Source organism: Plodia interpunctella, chromosome 20, assembly GCF_027563975.2.
Source record: "Plodia interpunctella isolate USDA-ARS_2022_Savannah chromosome 20, ilPloInte3.2, whole genome shotgun sequence".
Taxonomy (NCBI): Eukaryota; Metazoa; Arthropoda; class Insecta; order Lepidoptera; family Pyralidae; genus Plodia; species Plodia interpunctella.
The window spans coordinates 5,413,352-5,438,500 of record NC_071313.1 but is presented as its reverse complement, the minus strand read 5'-3'; the positions used below and the strand labels follow the sequence as shown (position 1 = coordinate 5,438,500).

Here is a 25,149-nt window from a genome sequence, read left to right as displayed (position 1 = left end):
AAAAGGGCCGGGTAAAAAAGTGTGTATGCATTAAAACAGGTTAATCAAATATTATTTATATTGATACATTTTAATTAATTTAATTTAAGAATCAGAATATTTTAGTTGTCAAAGAAATGTATCTACATCTCATACACTTAACTTGTTCGTAAAGCCCCATTGAAAAATATTATCTAACATTGTAACGCAGCTACGCTTTGTTTGGAATCTCTTTCGATGTATTTCGCCTGCGCTGGCACGTTTGGATCTACTGTCATCAATTTTAAAATTCTAAATCCGCTCGAACACTTTGACGCGTTAACATTACGATCAAGCTAGCGAGGCAAGAGGGTGGCCGTGATAAATTTATAAACATTAAATAAAATAATAAGAACAGACCCAATAAGGGTAAGTGCTCCATTTATTGTCAAAATATATAACGTATCACCTAATCTCCATTTTAGATTTTTAATTTATATTTAATGGTTGTAGGTCTTACCTTAAGTTTTATAATAAACTTACTTTACTACCTATTTACTATAACCTAGTACCTATTTACTATCCAACTCACGATAAAACCCCGACAATTTGATGTCTATTGCAAACATTGTCGAATTGTGATCATTAGACGAATTGTTTAAACTAACTTCTACCAATTATTCAAGTTCCAAATAGAAAAAAAAAAGAAATAAATAATACAGCACCATATCTTAGTGATTCACATTCACATTTTTTCATTTTTTATAAGTTTAGTGACCATAGATAACCCGATTTTTTAAATCATAGACTCTAACAACTTGTAAATAAACGACCCAGCCATATGTGCTGTGAAATGTTTTTCCAAGTTAAGTCGTAAAGGAGTTTCTTTACAAACGTTCTTGCTGTAATCTATAAGATCTCTTTCAGTTTTTTGTGACGCACATTTGGCGCCAAGTCACGTAATCGGCACCTTCGCGAACTTGGTCTATTGAACGTTTACACAATGAAGTTAGTTGGACATACATACTTTTGTGAAGTTGCTTTTCAGTTCACTTCGTTGCTGAGTAAAGCATAGTCCTAAAGGACTATGTGTTATTTATAACGTCACCCAACAGAAGACAAAAAACTGTTCTTCCTTTCTTGTGTTACGGTTCCATAGTTCCACTAAAGATTTTTGCCAACTTTTTTGGTTGTGAATAGAATGGTTTAGTAAAAAGGAAATAATTTAAAACCTCTCCCTCGAGGTCAGTTGTTGAGGGTCGTGGTCTTTATGTAGAATGAACTACACACAACTTTTTTGGCACTATTAATTGGATTGGATTGCCATTGCCTTTCCCATTTCATAAACAAGTTAATAATGAACCAGTGCAGGTTTCCTCACGGTGTTTTCCTACACCGGAAGCAAGTGGTGTTCGATGAAAACTAATATAGTCAGATTGGTATACAAACTAATGTGGCGCGAATGGGATTCGAACCTGGGACCTGCAGATCCACAGGCGGAAGGACCACTGGGCCACCATTGCTTCCATAATTCTCCATTTCGGCCATTCTGCCAAGAAGTCTAAACTACTAGCAACTCGCGGTGTTATCTGCGGTACGGGCACGACTAGGATTCTAACCGGAGCCTTTAGATCCATAGGTGGACATTGTAAACATTACACCACCACCGCTTCTTTTAAAATAATATAATTTAAATGTTATTTATGTTTCGGATGGTTTATTTGGTTTTGGATCGATCCCGGAATATCCGATGTATTCAGGCGTGATGACCTAATGGCAACGGCATAGCTAACATGTCGTCATCAAACAACACAAATGAACCATGCCAAAAGAAAGTATAGAATCCATTCGTCGTATTGTTTCGCTAACATGTCATGTTTGCCGTGCCTAACGAACCGTACTGGTAAACTATATTACGAGGCTCATTGTGAAGCCTTTACTTGGAGGATCAATTTAATTTTCTGTTTTAGGGTTCCGTAACAGAAAACTTCTTCTTTTGAGGTGTCGACGTATATTGCTGGTTTTTTCATGCGGTAAGTACAAATTCTAATACAAACTACGTACGTAGGGACAGAGGGACAGACACAGGAACAGACAGACAGCGGGAAGCGACTTTGTTTTATACTATGCTATGATATTATAGTACATATCAATTTATTTATTTTGGTATTTATTTTGCAAGTTTACGTTTCTTCGAAACACGCCATCTGTTGGTTGACATGATGAAACCTCAAACTTTCTCAGCACCCTCTCGATAACAATAATGATTGGGTCTCGAAGTGTTACCATTCTGTTTTATTAGGGTGCTGGATGCGACTACAAAACTCGCATATTTTTTGCACCTTTTTCTCCAGGGCAACTTGGAGTCTAATATATGTGTTTTATATTATCGGCACTCGATCTCAATCATAATGTTTTTGTAAAAACAATTGTTTGTACTTTATACTTTACTAATTGGGCCCCGAAGCTTCGCTCCCGTGGGAATTTCAGGACAAAAAGTACCCTATGTCCTTCTCCGTACTTCAAACTATGTGTATGCAAAATTTTAGGAAGATTGGTTGAGCGGGTAAAGCGTGAAGGGGTAACAAACAAACTTACTTTCGCATTTATAATATAAAATAGGAATATCAGGGATTAGGATAATAATACTTTATTTTAGTCAAAAAACATTTTATCATATTAGTCATAAATCTTACAAGCTAGTGTTACTAAATTGAATCATACATGTTAAATATAACAAATTAACTACTACTTTATTATATTATAAGAAAAAAATACATAGAAACGATAATGGTATGACTTTCCATGCGGGTAACACCGCGGTGTGCAGCTAGTAGGTAATATATATATTATATTTTGTGATGTATATGTACTTATAATACTAAGTTCATAAAGGCACGACCCAGAGCCCTCAGGCGAGGACGAGGCGGCTCTCGATCTTAATATCAGACGTATTTTATGAAAAATGCGCGCCATATTAACTGTCCGCAATAAAAATGTTGTAAAATATTGTCTTAGTATTTCAACTATGGACGAGACATGGGATGCCTTAATAAATGTGAAATTGTCTGACAAATATTTACAAGACGTCGAGCAATGTATTCACATCAAATTTGTCTGTCTGTCTATATGTTTGTTCACGCATCGCGCAAAAAGTACCGGTAGGAATTTGACACGGTTTTCAGAATTGTTTAGTAAATGGTCTGACTTAAAATTTGGTATATAGATTTCAATATCTGGAACCTGTCGTTGAACGTTGTCTAGAACCATAGATATTGCAAATATAAGTTAAGACACATGAAATAAACGGGTGGCCGAAACCGTGGGCAAGAGCTAGCACTACATAAATGTATAATGGAACGATAATAGATTTCAGGAATCTTTTTAGATTTATTTTCATTTTCCCAATTCATGGGCATGAAAAATATAAGGTTTTTTGTAAGGAAAATTAGGTGTATTGCGAAACTATATAGCTTTTTCCCGCGGTTTCTCCACCCTAAGTCCTTCTCAGTAGTTAACTATATGTATGCAAAGTTTTAAGACGATTGGTTAAGTGAATGAAGCGTGAATAGGTAACGAACAAACTTACTTTCGCATTTATATTAGGATAATATTAGTTAGGATAATAGGATAATATTACTTAGTTACCATTTGAATAACCGTCGCGTCTATCTTTTTGTGACAACCTTCAAAAACTACAGAACGAATGAAGTAAGTTTTGGTTCACAATTTGTATTTATTTTATAATATTAGGTTAGGATTTTGCACACACCACGTCACCACTAAAATCTAGCAATGCTGCCAATTTTTCAGTCCGAGTAATTGAGGAATTTCTCACGTTGCGAAATAAATTTCAGAAGATACATCTAAAATAAGGGCCATTAGGCATCAGAAGTGGTATCGGTTGATATCCATCCATTATCCGGCGGGCGTCTTAACTGAGCGACGAAGCGCTGTACAACATCATTACATACCGACAATATGCTGTAAAGTAGGCGACACGTAATAGATAGATAGATAAAACATTTATTTGTAAAACAACAACACAATACACAACCACACTAAAATACAAAATAAAACGCAGTATTCACATAGCACAATTGAGCAAGTGTACTGTGTTGCAGCAATTCAAAAAGGCCCATCTCAGTACACATATCACCCAGAGGGGCGATACACTGATTTTCAGATGAGACCTGAATCAGTGTGCGAACGGTGTGTGTGTATATTAACAGTGAAGAAGGAGATATATAACTACGACTGATATATTACTTATACAATAAACATTGACTATAGCTACATACACGTACCCAACATAATAAGAACGGATTTATTAGCGGATGGATATCTATACTGAGCTGCGTCGCGCTGCCTTGTCGCATTTGTCACACAGCTAAGTCCGGTTACAGGGCGTTGCAATCACAAGATTGGATATTTATGACTCCGGCGTGTATGCTTCATAAATAAATCCATACGCGATTCTTATACTTGTAGTCTTGAGTATGGTGTGGTCAATCATACATAATTATTTTCTGAGTGTAAATCAACTATTCTTCTTCTCCCTCTCTCTCTTTCTCTCATCTTCACGTGTCATTCGAGGCCTTGACGCCGCGAATCTTGGAGTCATTTTGAAGATTCGACTGTGATTTTGACACACGATGGGTTTTTGATGCAGTTTTCACTGTTGATATGACAGTATATCCCCGAAGATTTACACATACATAAATGACCCTAAGCGAAGTCTACCCAGGTCACTAGTAATAAATATAGTACACTAATATCTAAGAAAGTTCTAACAGAAATGGTCGGTCAATATTGACGCTCCCGATCCTGCCTCCAGGCTGGTCTTACCGCGACTTATATTTGATTTTACTCTCATACCGCTCATCCCACGTATTGGTTATATTAAATTCTACGAAAATTATTATATACCTTCTAATGGTCATTATTTACATTGTCAGGTCTAGTTCAGCCTAGTTCACAGCAGTTACAGCCCAGTTCTAGAAATCAATCATACAACATCAGAGCTTAATTTACATAATCTTTTTAAATTAAATTTTTTTATTGTCAAAAAACAAGATCAAAATAAAATAATTTATTCAGAAATTAGGCCTTCACATGCATTTTTTCACGTCATATTCTAAATTAAATAATATTTACCAAAGCTACAAACTACTAGCATTTCATTGACGCATTAACGACCTCGGTGGCGAAGTGGTAAAGTGCTTGCCTCTGAACCGAGAGGTCCCGGGTTCGATCCCCGGTCGGGTCATGATGGAAAATGATCTTTTTCTGATTGGCCCGGGTCTTGGATGTTTATCTATATATGTATTTGTTATAAAATATAGTATCGTTGAGTTAGTATCCCGTAACACAAGTCTCGAACTTACTTTGGGGCTAGCTCAATCTGTGTGATTTATCCTAATATATTTATTTATTTATTTATTTATTTCGCAACGACCACAGCTGAAAACCCAAAGAAAATTTTGTTGCGTATTGTTTGTTTGTTGTGTATACACAACCTTTTTTGAGGGTTGGATCCGCGCCTGCATATAAGAAACTTTAATTGAAATCGAATCAATCTTCAAATGTTGTCTAATATGAATAGTGTCAATAAACGAGAAACAGAAAATGACTGTAACACGTCGGTCGAGTCGCGTATGCAAGTGCTCCACAAATATACTGGACAACGCAAACATAGTCACGGGAATCGATCTAGCGTGTAACAGCTAACAGTTTTGGTTACATAAAAAGGTTTGCCAACTTGTTGTTCGCTGCCCAGTGAAAAACTATTTTTCGAAACTATTTTTGAGCTGTTCATCAGCTAAACCCTATCAACTTAGAGCCTTGCCTCATTACTCCATTGCGCACCGTCACTCTCCGTCACGTTGTCGTCCGTCGACTGATCAACGCAGAATTACGCAGAAATTGTAATGAAGTTTTGGCGTACATCAGTGTCAAAGCCAATGGAAAATAACGGAGCCGCAGTGGAGCACGACTGAGTCATGACATGGCTTTTATGTCACTAAGATCTTATTTCGCCTTCGATTTCACTCCAATATCAGATTCGACCAGTGTTTCAGAATTCCATAATAAAACTGTAGTAAAAGTTAGCGCGGCCGTCGTAAAGTGACGCGCCCAGTTCGAAACGACTGTTATAATGTGCGAAATAAAAACGCGACTGGCGTACGATCGCCTTTATGATTTCGGAAAACTAACATTCGATTTATGTGGAGGGCTTGTGTGTGTGACTACTTATATTAAAATATAAGCTTACTTTTGCCCGCGTCTCTGCCCAACAGATAAAAGTATTTAGTGTTTTCAGTTGGACGTAAAAGAGGTTGGTTGGTGATTGAAAAACTGGGTTGGACTTTACAAAATTCCTTTCTCAGTTATCTATACTAATATTGTAAAGAGAAAAGATTTGTATTTTTGTTTGTAATAAATAAACTCAAAAATTACTAGGCAGATTTTAATATAACTTCGCACAGAGATAGGTGAAACCTTCAGGAGTGACATAGGCTGCTGTTTTACCCGAACGAAGCCTGGATGATCGGCTAGTCAAATAAAATATTTTTGTAATTTACTTTCAAGTTAACAAAAATGTATTCAAAAATCTATTTATCTAGGATTCAAACAAAGTGTGTCCTTTACAACACACAAACTAAAGACAAATCGAGAAGCACGTGGGTTTCTGTAGTACAAAGTGCATCTCAGGTGTTGGTTTGCATTCTACCCGCATTCCACATTCAATTTCAACCGATGGCGCGTCGTAAAGAGACGTGAGTGCAGGCGCAAACTTTATTAGGTGAGCTTGTTCGCCAAATTGTGTTTCGGTGTACCTATGTACTTTTGAGAATTGGCTATTTGATTGTTTAAAAGTAAAAGGTATTTATATAAATACTATTAATATTATAAATGCGAAAATTCGTGAGGATGTCAATATGTGTGTGTGTGTGTATATAAGTATATGTTTGCTACTCTTTCACGCAAAATCTACTAGACCGATTGTTGTGAATTTGGTACACGGTTAGAATTTAAATTCGAATAATACATAGGGTAATTTTTATCCCGAAATTTCCACGGGAGCGAATCCCCGGGGCCATCCATTCTTAAACTTGTTCGCCGAATTGTGTTTGGGTGTCTGTACTTTGGGAATTTGATTGGGTAAAAAGTAAAAGTCATTTAAATAAATCGTATATTTTCTTGATCTACCGAGAAATTAATTCAAGTGGTTCACTTATGTGCCAGTTTTCCAGTTTTTTCGTTTAATATTGTGCCAAATATTTTTGTTTTCCGCATTAATGCGGATAACATGCCCTTTAGAATAAATAAATCGTTATCCCTATATAAGCCCTCCTGTTGCGTTCGTCTGTATGAACGCGATAAATTTTAAAAACCATCAGATTTGTGTACGGTTTTCGCGAATCTATTCTGTCTTCTTCTTGTATTCTGTCATTCCTGAGAAAGGATTAGGTGTATAATTTATTATAATTTTACCCGAGCGAAGTCGGGACGGGCCGTTAGTAAATAATAAAGTAATTTTTTCATAAGACAAGGAAAACATATTTTGACTAAACGTGTATTCCGTTTGAAAGCCGACGCACGACTGCCAATAAAAGTTTACGAGCGTGTCAGCGCCATCTCGTAGCGGAGATTGGAAACCACGGCAAATCCTCTGCGACATCCAGTCAGCTTTCAACATAGATTTAAATAATACAGAAGATACGCATCAAAGCTTGGTAAGTAATTAAAATGTATGTGTCATTATTTTGCTTGCACAGTCAATAGTAAAGTCGATGTCCATTAAAAAAAACATTTTTAAATGTAGTTCTAAATCTCCTACTGATTAAACAAAGACCCTTTTTCATTGGACTAAGTAACGAAAATCTAAAATCTAGTTACTAACGAGAAACTTGTAGTTTCGTAGAAATCCCCTTTGTTCCTTTTTAATTGTGAGATCGCGGGCGAAATTTCCCTTTCTACTCGTATTATAAATTTCCGGGACAGTGCTCTTAAACTCTCGATTCCAGAACGTTTGCGTTTGTTCGTTACCAAAACCATTAAATACAACCCATGGATTTAGTAGGTACTCTGCACAGTATCTACTAATTCCATGATACAACCTCTGCAAAGATCAAACATCTCTGCCATTGAAAAAGCCACTTAGTATAGTTTTTATGAGTTCCTGAAATTAATACAGCTTGAACGCTCTGTAATTTTTTCATCTGTGGTTCACAGCAAATCTTTTACGGCTAAGCTCCAAAGTGAATAAAATTTAAACGGCTTCGTCGTTTGTTAAGCGGTTTACGGTTCTGATAGTGGACGTTTGAAATTAAAATGTAACTGAGATACGTTTAGTACTTTCTGATTGCCATTTATAGACGTGGTATGTTGTAGCCAAAATAAATTAGTATCAATCATGTAATTTTAAATTATTATTAATCTATTTTGAGATGTAGATTTACGCCGAATCGGTTAAAACAATTTTGAATAAAAGTCGGTGAGTGTGGTGTGCACCGACCCTAACTATATAATGTCACTTCATAAAAACTAAGTGCGTGCAATGTGATTGTTGAAAAACTGTATCCACCTCCACAACTTTACGCTGCAAGTACTCCAGGCTGCGACCACGGCGACTGCAAGGTCGTTGAAATGTCAGCAATATTAAATAAAAATGATTCGTGTCAAGTCCCGTTGATATATATGTAGTTGGATGAACCAATTGAGCCCATTTAACATCTTCACCAGAATAGAAGGCTTACCACGAACCATACAAACACGTAGCACGTTATTAATCTTTTTCCCATATTTATTTGTTTAATAGCAAACAAAACAGACTACAATCATAAGCGAATACAAGCTGAATTGAAAATTTGGTACAGATCTAAATTGTAATTCAAAATATATATGCCTAATGAGGTTTAAACTTATTTAGGATTGTTTAACGGTAGAATAACTGTGAATACAAAATACAAACAAGAGGAGTTCCTACAAAAATTGGAAAACTTAAAAACTAAAATAAACAATCTTTCAAGTAAGCAATTGTCTGTAAATTTGTACAGGGATAAGTGATAAATGTCTATATCTCTATTAGAGACTAAGATTTCATTGCATTGGTGACACATCACATATCATATCGTACGTATTGTGTGAAAAAAGAGTGAACATGTGGACGCAATGTCATGCTCTATTTCTGTTTCATAATAGGTGCATTTCATACATACGGCTTTTACTTCAAACACCATTCTTAAAAGTCATGCTGAAAAATAATCGTAACTAATATTATACATGACAAAGTAAGTTTGTTTGTTTGTTACCTCTTCACGCTCTATCTACTTAAACAATCTTTCGCCAAGTACATTAATTTTTATTTGTAAAACATTAAAAAATTACATATTTTTTTTTTTAACTTGAATTGACAGCTGAGCCACTGTTAACATCGTCTCTGTGTTCTTTAATTTATTAAAAATATAAAATCGTGCAAATAATAGCAATAAGTTGTTTAATATTGTTCAGTTATTCTTATAATATCATTAAAACATAAAATTTGGTATCTAAGTGTAGTGTTAAAGTGCTTATTTTCAATAACAAAATTTTAACGTTCACAGTGACATTTCCCTTCAAAATTTTGCTAACTGTTAATTATACACAAAGAACTGGATTTTTTAAACGTACAATTATCTTGAAATTTAACTGTCTGAGACTGTAAATAAGTGTTATTGTGACTTAGGTGTATAAAATAAATAGAACAAAAATTGTGTTGAAACGAGACGCGCGTAAATTCGTCATTGCTGCTGACGACGCCACGGCAGTACGGAGAAGTAATCACTGGATTTGGTTTGATAAAGCATCGAGATAAGGTCAGATCCATCCATATTACATATAAATTATTGAATATTATAGCCTAAGCACACATAGAAATACGATTGGAGTTCATTGTTCAATCACGGATTTGCAAATTTATATTTTTTCTACCCACACATCTAAAAAAACAGAAACTGTTATATTGGTACACAATTGAACGAAATAATACTTACATATATTTTTGATGCAGTTTACTAGAATTTACTTTGTATTAAAATTGAAAGTAAAGGATCTAAAGTTATAACAAACATATTCATTATCATATTTTATTTATTTCTGGACTAAGGTCGCCATCAATTGGCATAGTTAGAATAACACTAATATTCATAATATTAATCAATTATCTATAGTTATAAGAATAGATTTTGTGGTTAAAGCCTACTTATTTTATAAATTAACTCTGTTTTTATATATATAAATTTAACAATTTTATTTGAAATGAACTTCTTAGACTCGTTTCGTCGCAGGAAATCTGACTCAGAGTGTCAAACTGATGATATATTCGTGTCAAACTTAGAAATAGATAATAATTCAAGTAATACCTTACCAAGCATATCAGATGAGGAAGGAGATGAAATGAAACAGTTAAAGGAACGTTTGGCCACTGTTCAGTCAGAATTACAATGTGCGCAACAGGAAATATGTAGGCTATATCAAGAAAATAGTAAATTAAAACGTGCTAACAAAGAGTTACAAAATTTATGTGATGCCAATAATAGCAATGCTAGTAGTCCTGTTAATTTGCGTAAAACATCGCCGAAAAAGAAAAACAAAAAACGTAAAAATAAAACTCAAACAGTTTCAGACGAATTAGAGTCACAAAAAATTTCAAGTGACATAGAATTAACAGAATCCTCAAAAAATCAATGTGAAACAAGCTCCAAAAGTAGTAACACGAAAATAAAAAAAATGGAAAATAGAAACAAAATATGTATATTAAGCAGCAACAAACAGAATAAAATATTTTCAATTGCTAGAGAAACCTTAAAAACATATAACATATGTCATTACCTTACTACAAATGGCAACACTAAATTATTACTAAAAGATATCAAATCGAAATTGACACATTTTAATAAGAATGACTACTGTATTATTATGATCGGAGATGAAGATTTTAAAAGTACTAAAAATTATTTTAATATCATATATTACATTCGAGATATGTTACAACAATTGACACATACCAACATCATTATTTGTCTTCCCACATACAAATATAGTCATATAAATAATATGTTTAATTGGAGAGTTGAAAATTTTAATAACCTATTATATCTGGATGTACATAGTCATGGATATGCTTATATATTAGATTCAAATAAAAATATAGGTTACGATTATTCAACATTCCTGTTACGAACAGGAATTGTAACTAATAATGGAATGCGCATAATATTTAATGATATTAAAAATCTTATTAAAGATATAGATTACAATAATAATCAACTAGAAAATAATACTCCAGAAGAGGATTCTTCATTTTTTCGAGACTAAGGCTTTGTACATTTTACATCAAAACATTGCAGGGTTATTAAATAAATCTGATGAGCTTTGCATTATTTTACAAGAACTCATTGATAAGAAAATAGACGTAGACATCATTTGCATAACTGAACATTTCATGGAGACTGGATACGAGACCTTCCTAAACTTACATAATTATAATTTAGCTGCTTGTTACGGTAGAAATAATTCCAAACGAGGAGGAGCGTGTATTTTAGTGAAGAAAGAGCATAAGTGGAGAGAAATAAATGTTAGAAAATATTGTGTTCCTAGTACATTCGAGTGCTGTGCGGTTGAGTTAATTGATTATAAACTTAATATTCTTTGTATATATAGGGTGCCAGATTATAAAAATATATATGATTTTTTCCAAAAGTTGGAACAAGTCTTAAACGGTATCTCGAAATGTAGTCAAAAACAATTAATAATTGCTGGTGACTTTAATATTGATAATCTGAAAAATACTAAGGAAAAAAATGAATTTGAATGTATATTAAATAGTTATGATTTAAAATTAGCATTGAAACAAGTCACTAGACCAGTAAGCCAGACATGTATTGATAATTTTGCTCATAATTTCAAAAAGATTTGTATAACGGAAGTGTTAGATTTCGGTCTGTCAGATCACACAGCTCAGCTTATTAAATTGCCTATTATAAAAACTGTAAGATTTAAGTTTTGGCGTAGAACAGTGCGAGATTACAGTGTCGAAAATATTAATAAATTTATAGACTGTATAAAACGCTTAAGTTTTTCGGAAATATATAATACGGTGGACCCCAATATTGCGTATCACAGTTTTGCAGAAGTTTTTATATTATTTTATGATTTATGTTTTCCTAAAAAACGGATTATAGTCAATGTCTATAGAAAACGATCTTGGATTTCCAAAGGATTAAGAAATTGTAGTAAAAAGAAAAGAAGTCTTTTGTGGAAGTTTAGAACAAAGCCTACTTTTAATAATAAAATAAATTACAAAAGATACACGAAACAGTTTAAAAAAATTATTAAATTGACGAAATTAAGTCAAAATAATTATAAGATAATGACGTCCGAGAACAAATCAAAAACCACATGGCAAATTATAAATCAAGCTAGACTAAACATACCAAAAGAAACAATAAGTCGAATTAAAGTTGATAATCACTATATAACAAATCCAGAGGAAATAGCTAATTCATTTAATAATTATTTCATTGACAAAATCAAACCAGAAAAAAGAAGTCGAGCCAATACCATATCTGCTATTACCCATAGACAACATTCAATGTTTATGGCACCATGCTCACCAGAGGAAGTTTATAAAATTATAAAAGAACTTAAAAATACGGATAGTGTTGGGTATGATGGTGTTTCAACCAAAATACTCAAAGCTGTAAATGAACATATATGTCATCATGTTAGTCACTTAATAAACCTTAGTATAGAAGCTGGTGTTTTCCCTCAAGAATTAAAAACTACCATAATTAAACCTTTATTTAAAAAAAATAACAAAGAACTAATGCAATATTATCGACCTATAGCATTAAATTCTATATTTTCAAAGGTTTATGAAAAACATTTTTCCAACCAATTAAACGTCTATTTTGAAGATAAAAAAATTTTGTGTAATGAACAAAAGGGGTTTCGTCGTAATAAAAATATAAATATGGCCATCTATGATTTTTTGAAAATTGTATTAACTGAAGTTAACATCAGAAAACCCATATGCTCTATATATTGTGATATGACACAAGCTTTTGACTATGTTCAACATGACATACTATTAGACAAGTTAGAAGCGTACGGAATTAGGGGTAATGTGTTAAATTTAATAAAATCATATTTATCTAATCGTAAACAGTTAACAGAAATTTTAAAATTCAATCCTAAAACACAATCGGAACAACATTACTTATCAACTGAACGTTCTGTATTATATGGTGTTCCACAAGGTAGTGTGCTTGGGCCCCTTCTTTTCATAATATATATTAACGATCTTCCAAACACTACCAAACATAATATGACTTTATTTGCGGACGATAGCACGGTAACAATAAAGTGTAATGATGTAAATATTTATCAATTAGATATTAATGCAACTTTAACATCCATAATTGAATGGCTTGATAATAATAATTTAAAGATAAATCTTGACAAAACCAATATAATGCATTTTAGTCAAAGACCGCTTGATACGGAAAATTATAAAATAGAATATCAAGGCCATGTGTTGAAAGAAGTTGATTCAACAAAATTTCTAGGGCTAACTATAGATTCTAAATTAAACTGGAAACCCCATATAGATGGTCTTAGTAAAAAACTTAGTAGTTCGGCGTTTGTACTATTTAAACTCTCAAATGAATTAAACATAAAAGCGCTTCTTACAGCTTATCATGGTTTAGTGGAATCAATACTTAGATATGGAATAATTTTTTGGGGCAATTCGACGGATAAGGATATAGCTTTTAAAATGCAAAAACGCTGTATTCGCGCAATGTTTAGACTCCAAAGCACTGATAGTTGTCAGCCGTTTTTTAAAGAACACAAAATTCTTACACTTCCGTCACTTTACATACTTGAGGTAGCAACATTTGTGAAAACCAATGCTCATTTATTCCCTCGTCTAGCTGATGTTGTATTGAGGAATCATCGAGATATCTATCGATTATGCATGCACCCATCAAAAACTGCTTTACTCGGTAATAGCATAGTATGTATGGCACCGAAAATTTTCAACAAAATTCCAAATCAATATAAAAGCTTAAATTTAAATCTTTTTAAAAAGCACCTCAAGTCTTTATTAACTGATAAATGTTATTATACTTTAAATGATTTCTTTAATGATAGATTCGGATAGAATTTAGGGCTAGTATAAGTACATTATAATTCTTTTTTGTTTTGGATTTGTAGTGGATAGCATGCTCCTCTTTATTTAATTATATTTGCATACCTATATTCGGTAAAACGTGTAGGTCTAATTCATTTTGTATGTATGTACTCATGTTTTTGGCAAATAAATGTTTTCTTTCTTTCTTTCTTTCTTTCTTTCTTTCTTTCTTTCTTTCTTTCTTTCTTTCTTTCTTTACAAAATTTATAATCATAAATTATGAAGAGATTCCAGCTCGTCGCCGCTTGGAAGGGTTCCTCCAAGAAGACTGGCAGCATTACCCCTCTGAACCGCTATGGCAATCCTTTGTGCAAAGTAACTGCCCGCCCTTGGATCGCTTGTTACCTCACGGAGACGCGCTGAAATCTCAGTCAAAATCAAAGGATTTTGCCTCAGGACCCCATGAGCCCATCGTCTCAACAATATTGTTTGTTCAATCTTTTTGACATTTAACATATTGTAGTGTGAAGTATGGAGATTCGGAGAAGGACATAGGGTACCTTTCATGTCGGAAAAACTACTTTCCTGTAGGAAATTCATGCGGGTAAAGCCCCGGGCAAAAGCTAGGCTCTATTTACTCAACTAATCTTCTTGAAATTTTACATACATGTAGTTTGAAGTATGGAAAAGGACATAAGGTACCTTTTATCATGGAAAAATAACCGTTCCCGCGAGAAATTTACGCGTGCGAAGCCGCGGGCAGAAGCTAGTATTTCTATAGTAGTGGCTTGTACCTAGTTACAAGGATGCTGACACATTTTACTGACATCATAAAAGTTTATATGGCAGGAATCTGGCGCCAGTCATGCAGCCTGCTGGTCTAAGTGACCCTACCTCGCTAAAGCAATCTACGTTTAAGTTTTACGGTAGAAGGATATGTCCGGGACTAGTACTTACACGTGAGTTATGCTCGTTAAGGTTAAATGTTGTTTGCGTTACCTATGAAAATAAAAATTCACGACGTCATTTTCAAAAATATACCATACTGATATAATATTAAGAAAATACTTGTATTTTTTATTTTTTGTTTGTAATTAATCTACTGGACCGATTTTGATAAAAATATAAATTGGTTCGGTGGTCTGCTATTTATCAAAAGGTTTTCCATTCCTACTCGTGCTACATGAGTTCGTGTACCAATCTGTTTTAAATATAATAGTTTCAGTGATGGTGAAGGAAAACAACGTAAGGAATCAGCACACTGGTAGACCTTTACTCCACCTGTGTGTGTATACGACGACTTCCATTAGATGGAAATCAAAAAAGTCATGTTAGATACCTTAAGGCGACTGGAATTAATCTGACACCAGTTTAAAAAATCCTGTTAAATAACACTCTAGCAAGAAGAGAAGTAAACACTGAAAACGCAAGTTGGAGAAGAATTTTGTCGAATCTTTACGTCTTTCTGTCTGAAAGCCATAAACTCAAAAACTACCAGACGGTTTTTGGACGGTTTTCAACAATATATAGTGTGATTCTTAAGACAGGTTTACGTGTATAATTTATCATAGTTTTACTCGGGAGAAGTCGGGACGGCCCGCTAGTATGTAATAAATAAGTGTATCCTGGTCACGCGCGACACTTTAACACTTTAAACCGCTTAGTCACGAATGGGAAGTGGGTTTCGTGTAAAATTGAAATGTTTTCCAAATAGTTCTGGTCACTCTCAAGATATTTTTGTATATTTATTAGATTTTGTAGCACAAAAAAATATATTAGGTGTTTTTTATGTTTGTTGTATAATTTTACGGAAGACACGCCCTGATATTCATAAAAAGTTAAAACATACTTCAAGCTAAAGTGTGTCGAATGTTATAATAATATAAAGTGCTAGAGTGCGAACACGTGCTTTAGCGTAAATAGTATAATTTAACTTGACGACCTCAGTGGCGAAGTGCTAAAGTGCTTGCGTCTGAAACGAGAGGTCCTGGGTTCGATCCCCGGTCGGGTCATGATGGAAAATTATATTTTTCTGATTGGCCCGGGTCTTGGATGTTTATCTATATATGTATATGTTATCGTTGAATTAGTAAAAATGTCTCGAAGTTATTTTGGGGCTAGCTCAATCTGTGTGATTTGTCCTAATATATTTATTATTTATTAACGGGTACAATTTTAAAGCTAAGCTTTGCCTATTTCACCTTTGGAATAATGTGAGGATGTTATAGTAGGTGTGCAAGCGATACTTTCAGTAAAATATAATTTGTATAAGGAAAATTTGTCCGATTTCATGCTAAAATCATTATCTAACAGTCAACATTTGGATCATACAGAAAATGTAATACTTGTTACGTTTTTTAGCGTACCCGAGTGAAGCCGGGATGGAGTGCTAAAGGGTTAACAATAAACATCTGTCTTTAGGCAAAGAGAAAATGTATTTTTATCGAATATTTTTTCAAGTATTCAAAATCTAGACGGTCGACTTCAATAAAAAGAAATAAATCAATAACAAAAATAAAGCCGGCTTTATAAGTCTATAGTCCAGCGGCAGTCTATTGAGCCCGCACCAACTTTACGTTAAAGACAAACAAACATACAAGTGTGAGCGGTCAGCTTTGTGAAGTGGACTTTTATATAGAGACCCGCGAAACATGACCTCCCTCGGTAAAGTATCCGCCCATAGATGTCTCTTGCATGGAAGTGAAAATATATTTTTATTAATTCAAAACAATATATTATGTTTTATTAATATATAATTTCAAAAAAATTCGCAAGAATTACTGTTTCGATTGCATCAGTTAATTTTAACGTTAACTTTGATCTGCGCAGAAAAACAAGCAAAGTATTAAACAAATAAAGTATTTTAGCTAAAGGAGGGCGGCGTGCAGAAATTATGCAATCATAATTAAGTACGCAATTTTTTATAAAGCAAATATATGTTGAAAAATTAAGTAAATTAAAATTTTATTTAATGATATTATTATATTAACTGGTAATATTGAGCATTCCTATCCTATTTTTTCAAATCAATTTTATTATAGCGTACGAAAAAGGAAAATATTTTTTCAATGTCTCATCTAGTGGTGAGGCATCTTCGCCCCTCTCCCCCGGAGATTGAATAAGACTGGAGTGGAGTAACTCTGGATTTATGAGGATTCCTCCTTCCCTCTGTCACTCCTCTGATTGCCAGTTTATTTCATGTCGCAGTGCGTGCAAAAAGGCGGGAATTAGTATGAAAGCGTTTAATTTTGCGTGTTTGCAATTTTATGATTTATGTTTTCTTTATTTTTCAAAGGTTGACCTTTTGCTGTTGATTGCTTGTGACCTTTAAACTTTTTTTCGCCAATCGTTTTAGCATTGAGAAACAGCACCAATGTCTTTTCCAAACTGAGCCTTCAGCTGTGACGCCAGCTAGACTGGAGTCCGCTTAGAAGTAAACTTGAAAATTTTAACGCGATTAACAAAAACTATCGAATGTTTTCGCAATAAGACGCCAACCAATCATATAGCGGGAATTGTGTCGCGTATCGCTGTGACAAGATTCAATAGCGAAAAGTGAAAATTAAACGCCGCACGCGGCGGCGCGAGCTCTACTTGCTAGAAGCGAGGGATAAAATTGTACACATGTGCTAGTAAGTTATTGAATTTATTAGAAAAAGTGTCAAAATTTAAAATTTCATCTATCTGATATGTGTGAGTATGTCATCAAAACATTAAGATTTTATGTATAGGTTATCTCACTTTCTGATATATTTGAAACATTTTGTAGATTCGATCGAGTCGATTTTTTTTTTCGACATTCCAAATATCTTTCGGGATCCGGGAGTCCCAGATATCGAGTAATAAGTAACCTTGTAATATCGAGTCGATAAGAGGTTTTATGTCAATAGCTGACCATCGAAGGTTCATCTTGTCTAAGGCCGAAAACAGCCGAAACCCTTCGATATCGCTGACACAGCATTGTGAATATCCTCACAGCCCATACAACCCATACAGTTGGCGATCTACTTCGGTATCTAATCTTAGGATGCGTTGCTAGTCCAGGGGACACTCCTGAAATATTTCATTATATGTTCGTTTATTAAACATAATATTTCTTGTATCCTCCTCCTTACATGCTTATTCCTTATACGAGTACATATGTAAGGAAGGTCATTGCCACAGCAGTGATATTTACATATATATATATTACATATTATATATGTAAGGAAAGATGGACGCGATAAATTCAAAAACTAATGGATTTTTGTATTTATTCGTGTTCACCAGTTAATAGAGTTATTCCTGAGGAAGGTAAGTGAATAATTTGTTATGGTTTCACCAGAGAGAAGCTGGGGCGGATTATTAGTTTTCAATAAATGGATATACGCTGGTTAGTTTCGTAAAAAATATATTATGTTCAAAGATATTCTCTCTCTCTCTCTCATCTGACCGTATTTCCGGTTGAAAGATATTAACAAGAGTTTATATTTCAATAAAAAAAGTTACTATATATGTAGTTATTATTGTATTTTAGTATGTGGTAGTACTTATTTGTGTTTAAGATATTTTTGCGCCGCACAACTTTTCTCTGTTTCTCCTAATGGTTAGCCGGGAGAGAATGCTTATAGCATTAAGTTCGCTATTTGTTTATAACTTTTTACTTGGAACAATAAAGTCTTATAAATAAATAAAATAAATCTAGATAGGTTGCGTTGTTGATTGTACATGGGTAGATACCCAAAATCGTAGCAAATTCGTCGCTATTAACGTTGCACAGAGTTCTACGCAGAGTCACTTGACATACAGTTAACTGTACATACGTTTTAATGTAGATAATATACTCGTACTAACATAGTTATAAGTTTCCTTTGTTACTAACTTACTTTATGGGTTCAAACTATTTTAAACTAAACTATTTTTTTGCGTAGTTTAAATATCTTGTAATGCAACGAAAATATATGTCATATGTATGGCTATACCAAATTTATTAAATGTGTTCAGTAAAATGACTCGAAAAATTTAATATAGCCCTCAGACTATAAAGGTCCCACTTGTCATAGCGCCGCATATTTTTTTATCTCCCTCTCCCGAAGGATCGCCATTTTTCGGGTAATTTCAGACTTGAGGGACATTACTCGAGTCAAGAACGCACAATATTTTTTATGGTCCCCCCTGTAATAACATAAAAGGGGGCGATTCACGCGAATTACAAAATTAAAATCCCTTTCTTGCGTTACGATTGTTGTGGAGTGCACGAATTTGTATTGTCTGTCATTGTTTTGTTTTATCTGTATGTTTCTTAACAAGTTTTTATTTAAAAAAAAAACATAATTGTCAATAATATTAAATAAATGCAGTATCAAATAAATAAATAAATAAAATTAATTATATGAAATTGAATAAAAAAATAATTAAATAAATAAATATATACGAACAAATCACATAGATTGAACTAGTCCCAAAGTAAGTTCTAGACTTGTGTTATGGGATACTAACTCAACGATACTATATTTTATAACATGTACATATATAGATAAACATCCAAGACCCAAGAGGGTCAATCAGAAAAATATCATTTTCCATCATGACCCGACCGGGGATCGAACCCGGGACCTCTCGGTTCAGAGGTAAGCACTTTGCCACTGCGCCATCGAGGTCGTATTCACTTATTTTTTAAAATTAATTGATAGTAATATTTGGACAGTGCCTATTAATATTCTACATGATATTCTAGCTCAATTATCTATAAAAGTTATATTTTGTTGCAACACGAGCACGTTCATGAAAAAAATTCTTAATAGGAAATAAATATATAAATATAAGTATTTTAACAGTAAAAGTAAACCTCAATATGGCCATGCATTGGTTTAAAATTCCTCACTTATAGCATATTATTATAGCATTTATAGCAGAAACTATCAAGAAGTAATAGTTTGACTATAGTAACTTTCGTATAGGCGTAACGGTAACGCCCTTGGAAAAAAACCTTATTTGTCATTAAGGGCCCTGGGGCCCTTGATAAATCTTCAGTTAAGTGGATAAATACTGTTTTTCCAAAATTGGACATAACGATATTTCTATACATATAACTGAATTTATAAATATGTGTAACTCTGCCCTAGAAAAAGACTACTCCATATCATCACAGGGATATCGTACTAGGCGATCAAGGGACATATAGCCTATGCAGCTGTATCCCAAGGAGGTCTGACGTCAGTCGGGCTTTATTTTATAATTTTGGAAAACGTTTATTGATCAATACTAACAAAACCATCGACGAAAGAAGTCTCTATATGACGTAATGTCAGTCTAAAAAGATTTTTATCTGTTTCTTCTAATATTTCTCATAGCTTTAACCTAATAGTCGTAGAGTACATATACAATAAACGTGTAGGTCCCCAAATAAATAAGACTTTACGAGTATATAACAGAAATAGCAGAACGTTAGTCTTTCAAATCACCAGCTACTAAAATAAGTGACTATATTGTAATATAGTACGCCTCGAAAGCTGTAGCTTTCGAGGCGTAATGGACAATACAATTATAATGAAAATGCCATTTTCCTTCGACAGGCGTCTTCGCTCCAAAATTCGTTACAAATAAACATAAGTGTCATTTGGGTAGAGTTTTAAACAAATATCTAAGTGACACTAAACAAATACTCAGTAAAAGTATAAGTTATCGTTCGATGGAGTTTCTAGCTGGCATGTACAATATACATCAAAGTTAAAAGGCCCCGATGCATGTGCTCCACAAACTTCAGTGAGAAATGGCTGCTAGAATTGATTTTGACGCCTCCTCGCGCACTTTAAAACACGGTAAAATGTCTCAACTATATCTCCAACACAACTTTCGATCTTAACTTAAACCGATAAAGTGCATTTTAGGCCGGAGAGAAAATTAGGTTTTTTATCAACGACGTTTTTCTTACATTTATTAGTGTTGCTCTTTTTTGTGTAATGGATTTTTAAGTGAATAAACAACACAAGTCTGGAGTGCTTTCGGCTTTTAATGCTTTGGGAATCTGCGGAGCTACATTAGGTGATGGGCCTTTGAGGTTTGGAGAAATAAGGTCATTGTTTATGATGTAAATATTGAGGTTATATTTCGTTATCATGTCTGAAGATAATAATAGTTGATTTTGAATTATTAGTGTACCATATAAATTTAATTATAATAATAACAGTAACCAATATTTATCAAAGAACTCCAATGGTAGTTAGTTACAAGTAACTAAAATCCACAGAAAGTATTGTCAACAATTTTTCAATGTAAAATAGAATAAAATAAAAGAGAATGGTGCCATTTTATCACTACTAGGATCTTATGAAATTAGACTTGTAGGTAGGTACGTTGTACATGTAGATTCTTTTATATTACGTCTCATTGAATTACTGCATTCTTATATGTTTAAATCCTTAAGTTTATAGTTCGATATTTCTACGGCTTTTCGAAAAGACGAGTCGAATTGGCCAATTTTTTAAATAAATATTATAACATTTAAGTTTATCAAATTCTTTACATCCACATTTGAAGTTTTTAATTTACATTCTACCACGACACACACTGTGTGGTTAAAATTAAAAACATTTGGAGAGTAAACCTCGAGCCATATTTTCATTAGCAATCGAATCCACTGAGTTAATTATTCTTTTTTTCTTTTTTTTTTTTACATTTGGCAGCGGTATTTATAAAATGGCGATAATTTACGATACGACATTGCTGTTGGCGCTATTCAACAGGCGAGATCGTAAGGTTTTGATATTATATGGTTTTTAATTATTCATATAAACAGCTAATTATATACAGGAGTAAAAACATATATAATAATACTTAGATCAAAATCGTACCAGTAGTTCTAATATTGTAACAAAAAAAATCATTGTTATTTTTCATAGCATAACTAGGTCGCTTCTCGCTGTTTGTCCCTGTGTTCCCTCTTTTGAAGATCTAAACATATATAATGTTTAAAGATCTTTAAAAGTGTGAAACGGATTCTTTTGATGATCTAAGGTCAAAAGATGATCTAAAGTAAAAAAATGAAAACAAGGATCAATTGTGTTTGGTCGCGCTATAGGAAGGAGGTAGTGCCCGAACATAGGCGGCGCGGAACGAGATGAAAAATCACAGATGACTTTTTTTATTGTGCGATTCACCACTCGAGGGAAAAGGATCACCGGAGAGAAAAGTTTTGATCTAATAAATGATGATTTTCCGCCTTTGAATAGGACCACTCCATGTATAACGTACGAGTCGATTAAGGGACACAAAGCCTTAACAGCTGATAGGCAATGATAGCATTCCCATACGGTTGACGTCACTCGGGCGGCCGGTTATAAAATCATAGTAGAATCTTCCAAATTTAATGGAATTTTTTTACGCTAACAATTGTCACAATCACATTGGTCACAGCTCCGAATGTAACCGAGAACACAGACATTCGAATTCGATTTGAAAAATAAATATTACTACTTAAATAACTAAACAGTTCAGAGTTCAATTCATTTTCAATTCAATTCCCAATGTCGTCATGTAACACTTTTGACCTCACAAGTACCAACTTAGACGCCCCGTGTCTGTCCAACGTCCAGTATATTAATATTGACGACGACTGTACCCGCTAATGTTCAGTCTCTAGACGTCACTTCATTTATAAGGCCGAGGACAGCCGTGAAAAATGTCCCCTTTCAGATGTCATCGAACTTGGATGTTTCGTTGGCCATTAGAGTGTAGCGTTTTTCTTTTCAATTGTACTAGTGATGTGACTTATATTTATAATGGCTGCTTTAATAATTTCAAAATATGTTTTTCTTTTGAAGATGTGAGTAGATCTAAATGTATGCTTTTCAGTAAATTTGTGACACGATGAGCAATATTATTGTTATTTTTCATTACTTCATTACGAAAAAGCGAACTTGTACGAAAATTTTATGGGTAATATATATTATATGCTATATGCTATGGGTAATATATATTATATGATATATGATTTATTAAAGGAGATATTAACGGCGTGTTTATTTTGTTTTATTCAGAGAAAGCATTTTTAAGTAAGTAATCAAATTGATTGACAGACATTTAAATGACGGAAAATACAGCTGTAAATTTGGTAAGTTATCTTTAAGTTCCTGTCGAAGTGAAGGTTGGGTTGATGCTTTATGCATTAAGTCCGTCCTTTAAAAAAAAGTAAAAGTTAAAAAAAAAATATATATATATATATATATATATATATATATATATATATATATATATATATATATATATATATATTTCGATTCACTTTATGGCACCACCTTGCTATCTCTGTTTGGCCTGATGGTTGACTGGTAGGGAATGCCATATTGCATCAAGTTCACCTTTCGTCTTGGACATACATTTTGTAATTTCGTGCAATAAAATTTTTAATAAAATAAAAATACTTTACGTCTCGACTGTCCCTAGCCGCTACTGTCCTTAGTAATAAAATCGATGACACTGAAGAGCCACAATTTTGCGAGTCGGATGCACGCGGCACTCTCATCTAATAGATCGCCACGCGAACCTGTATCGCACTGGAGGCGACTGTACTTATGTAATTATTTAGTTGACAATATCATCATCATATCGAGCGTAAATAGTGTAGTCGACATCATCATAAAACGAGTGTGTTATTGCTGACACTGGTGTCAGATTTTATTTAAGTCGCCCATAGACATTTGACATCATAATACTATTTTGCAAATGTCAAAATCTCAAATTTACATGAAGCTTATTGACAGTGAGAACCAGTTACCGTTACGTTTATCAGAGTCGAAGATCGAAGATTGAAATATATGTATTGTATACCTACTTTAACGAGAACTAAATTATACTAAGTCATACAGTAAATCTTTCGTAATATTGATCAATTACAGTGAAAATTATTATAATTGTGTTTTAATGTTTTAATGTGCATTTAAAAATTATATTTTTTATTCAGGCAACTATCCTTCTAAAATCAACTAGGAGTAGTTTGTGCTATAATATACTCTGTGACGATTGTTTTTGATCTAAGGAAATTTATTGATTCAAGTTCAAGTGTTTTATACAGCTTGTATTTTTTAATATGCATGTTATTTAAAAAGTTTCGATTTTTCTATTTTCAAATTTAGTTTTCATTTTCGCTACTCATATGAAATAGTTTTTATCCTGTGCAAATCCGGAAATACTGGCCACTGAATAAAAAAAAAGTAACGTTATTTTTCTATGACCTGTAATAAAATCGAGGATACTGGCGGCTGAAGAGCCACAATTCTACGAGTCACTCGCACGCGGGCTCTCAGAAAAATATATCGCCACTCGACGACGAGTATTGCCTGCGACTGTACTTCTTTGGGATATACGTGCATTTCTCGCACTGGATATCTCAAATTGTTGTCTTTTTTTTAAAGGGAGGGATATTTTTGATACTTTTCATATATGCACTTGTAAGGACAGACGGTAGTTAAGTTGTAAAACACAGACGAATCTTCAAAATTTTAAGGTTATTTTTATGTTGATCCCTGGCTTCGCGACATTGAAGTCATGAATGTAATCGAACCAGAGATGACAGAGTTTAGTTAAAGTAAGCTTTGTTTAAATTTTTCGATATCCATTATATAGGTACTGACGAGACTGATGTCATGTAAGTACTAAGTAACATTATTTCTGAAAGATAAAGTAACTTTCATGTACAAATTTTACAGCGAATGTCATACACCGATGAATTTAATTTTTAATGCAGATTAAATACGTATAACGTTTGTTTTCTCTACGAAAAAATATCAAAATGTTGAGCAGATTTTGTTCACATGAAAAAACAAAACAAAATATAGGGTTGTCAGAATGAATTATTTCGGCACAAAGCGTTATAGTGCCCTGCTTATTAAGTTTAATTTTTAATATTCGGAGGCGGTCCGCGTAAAATTGCAATCTACCTGCAAAAAATGGAAAGGAATGTTCTTGTGTTTTTCATATCCCATTTTTGAGAATAAGTGGACGGGATTGCGTTTTGTTTCGCTGTAAAGGCTTAA

The 25,149-nt window shown here is 33.5% G+C and overlaps 1 long non-coding RNA gene across 1 annotated transcript in view; it reads left to right on the top strand.

Moving 5' to 3' along the window:
• Positions 1 to 324: 324 nt before the first annotated feature.
• The window catches only part of LOC135309923 (uncharacterized), a 35,850-nt gene continuing 11,025 nt past the window's right edge, over positions 325 to 25,149 (top strand). Inside the window, exons 1-3 of the long non-coding RNA XR_010370184.1 lie at positions 325 to 387; positions 1,929 to 1,991; positions 7,554 to 7,697. This is a non-coding gene — a long non-coding RNA (uncharacterized LOC135309923). The remainder of the gene's footprint in view (positions 388 to 1,928; positions 1,992 to 7,553; positions 7,698 to 25,149) is intronic.